General features: G+C 43.1%; 1 pseudogene; it reads left to right on the top strand.

The window, feature by feature from the left end:
- Positions 1-1,975: 1,975 nt before the first annotated feature.
- LOC100751460 lies at positions 1,976-2,280 on the top strand (annotated as a pseudogene).
- Positions 2,281-3,249: the final 969 nt, after the last annotated feature.

Consider the following 3,249-nt stretch of genomic DNA (forward strand, 5'->3'; position numbering starts at 1 on the left):
GGAGGTGCTGACAGCAGTGGTTGGGACATGGAATTGTGTTGACAGAAGTTGAATCAGCAGACACCAGAGCAGCAGGCAGGAGCTTGCACAAATTGTCCCAGATATGTTTCTCTCCTTGTGAACTTCTAAAATGCACAATGTCTAGCTAATACTGGAGCAGGGAAATGGGTGGTGTACTGATGCTGCCCAACACCCAGGGAAGAAACCAGTGGTTGGATCTCTTGATTACTACCTGAAAATACCCTTTCTGACACCAGACATACACAGCAGTGCTTCTGAATGCTGGTGACCGCTAAGCAGTTGCAGGTTTTCTGCCGTAGATAGTCACTTGTGTGGCACCCAACACATTTCTTCAAATGGAAGAACCTGCTGATTATAATGGACACAATTATCTCACCTGTAGTTGGAAAGGGATATACTCATCACGACAACCTAAGGATTAAAAGATGCCTCCGGATCTGAGAGATATAGAAGCATGAAGAAATGCGTATATTTGAATTGTTGATATAGCATCAAGTGCTGTACCCAGAATTTAATACAGGGCTGTGCACACAATAAACAGAAAGCCTAGCTTCAGGATGTGCATGGTGGAAATGAAATCACTGGTGTGGTACAGGGTCTTCTGGGGGCACAGGATTCTTCTCTGAGGAAGTGACGTTAAAGCTGAAAGCTGATGGCAGAGCAGAAGTTGCCTGACTGGGGGTGAAGGTAAAACTTTCTAGATAAAGGGACTGGTGTATGGAAGGTCCTAAGATGAGAAGGCCCTATTGTGAGCCAGGGCGAGAGTGACCGTTGTCAGGCAAGGCAGGCTCATGAGGGGACAGCAGTCCGGATTAAGGAATTAGACTTATCTGAGCGCATTTGAGCAGGAGGGAGACAAAATCAACCTTGTGCTTTAAAGGGCACCTTATTCCCAGAGCTAGCATAAGAGGAACCCAAGAACAGGTGCAGGAGGGTCAACTAGGAGATGTTTGAGGCAATTCAAAGAATAGAGGATAATTGGGTGTTGGGGGGTGCTGGCAGGAGGGCTGGAGAGAAATAAGGACCCAAATATAACTTTAAAAGGAGTATGCCAGATTAAGGAGTACAGAGATGCACCGGACAGCCATAGTCCCAATACCCCAGGGCTTATCATTTCAGAGAGAATCAAACAGTAGAAGCAACAAAGAAATTTTTGTTTTCAGACAGTCTCCTGGCTGTCCTGTAACTTACTGTGTAGACCAAGTTGGCCTTGAACTCACAGAGATCTACTTGCCTCTGCCTCCTTAGTGCTGGGAAGAGAAGCTGCAACACCACTGTGAGCCTAAGAACATCATTGGAATTTTATTTTTATTATGTTTATTTGTGTGTGTGTGAATGTATGTGTATGTGTGTATGAATGTATGCATGTATGAATGTGTGTAGGTGTACATGTGTATGTGTGTGTATGTATGAATGCCACATGTGTGTGGGCAGAAGCCAGAAGAAAGCACTGAAGCAGAAGCCACAGCCACAGGTAGCTATAGCTGTAGCTGCCTCTCACTGGTGCTGGGAACCAAACTCAATATGGTGGTTTGAATGTAATTGACTCCCATAATCTCATAGGGAGTAGCACTTTTAGGAGGTGTGGCTTTATCAGAATAGGAATGGCCTTGTTGGAAGAAGTGTGTCACTGTGGGGACAGGCTTTGAGGTTTCCTATGCTCAGGATACCATCCAGTGTCTCAGTTGACTTCCTGGTGCCTACAAGATTTAGGACTCTCATCTACCACCACAGAACCACGTCTGCCTACACACTGCCATGCTCCCTGTCATGGTGATAATGACTGAGCCTCTGAAACTGTAAGTGAGCCACCGCAAAGTAAGTGTTTCCTTTATAAAAAGTTGCCATAGTCGTAGTGTTTCTTCACAACACTAGAAACCCTAACTAAAACACTCAGGTCCTCTAGAAAACAGCAACTGTCCTTGGCAGAGTCCAAGCTGCAGCAGCTCAAGTCATGGCTGGACAAACTTCCAGAAAGTTTATTTGCTCTTTGACAGAATATTGGTTGAAAGGAGTGCCACCAAAACTGTGACCAAAGGTGGCATTCTGCTTCCAGAAAAGCCTCAAGGAAAAGTATTGCAAGCAACAGTAGCAGCTATGGGATTAGGCGCAAAGGGAAAGTGTGGGGAGATTCAGCCAATCAGTGTGAAAGTTGGAGATAAAGTTCTTCCCAGGATATGGAGGCACCAAAGTAGTTCTAGACAACAAGATTATTTCTTATATAGAGATGGTGACATTCTTGGAAAGTATGTGGACTGAAATCACTGTTGAAATGGTGTCGCATGAAGCTGCCCATTCCACTGGTTATTCTTAACTATTCAGCATCTAAATAATTTCTGTGCCTCCCTTTTATAGTAAACTGATGATGCCTAAACTAGAGACATCCATTGTCTCTGAAGTTTAGTATCGCTGTACTGTTATAAACATTTCCAAATAAAATAATGTAAATGGAAAAAAAAGAACAGCAACTATCCTTAATGTCTGAGCCATCTCTCCAGCCCCTAAGAATAACTTTTAAGATGGTAACATTATGATCTCTCAAATATAAAACAAACAGGTATCAAAGATTTTATTCAACTCATTAACTAACGAGGGATCCAGTAAGATGCTCAAGTCATTCCAAAGAGCTTTTGAGAGCCTTAGTCTTTGCAGGCAATGTTAGGATAAGTGGGCTTGTTTACATACAAAGCTCATCCCACAGGGCCATAGCTGGAATCTCTCAGGGGTATTGGTCCATCAGGAATAAAATCTACCAGTTGTTCTTTCTGCAATGCAGAGTTATAAAGTAACCCGTTTAAAAGAAATTTAATCCCCAATCCATACTGTAAGAATGCTCATCTCATTTGCATAATTATAAGCTTCAAATCAGCTCTCTAAGAATCTCTGGCTATTTTTGCTTTATTCCCCTAAAAACTCAACTTCATGTAAACGTCTCTTTTGCTATCTTTTGCGATGAAGACATATTTACAATACTTTTGCCCTTAAAATACTCACTACAGTTGTAGTGGGCATTCCAGAGACTTACAGTGAATAGACTGGAGCAAAGGGCTGTAAGTGAGATGGGAAGTACAGGCCTGGGAGAAATGTGATAAGCAATTCAAGTGACCCAGCAATACTGGGGCATTCTGGGCTGCAGAGCCTGCCACACAGTATGTTACTGTTTGTAGCAAAACTCTGTTAGAACCTGTCACCCAAAGTCACCTGGCACATTTCCTCCACCATGTCAAC

This window comes from Cricetulus griseus, chromosome 2 (genome assembly GCF_003668045.3).
Source record: "Cricetulus griseus strain 17A/GY chromosome 2, alternate assembly CriGri-PICRH-1.0, whole genome shotgun sequence".
NCBI classification, from domain to species: Eukaryota; Metazoa; Chordata; class Mammalia; order Rodentia; family Cricetidae; genus Cricetulus; species Cricetulus griseus.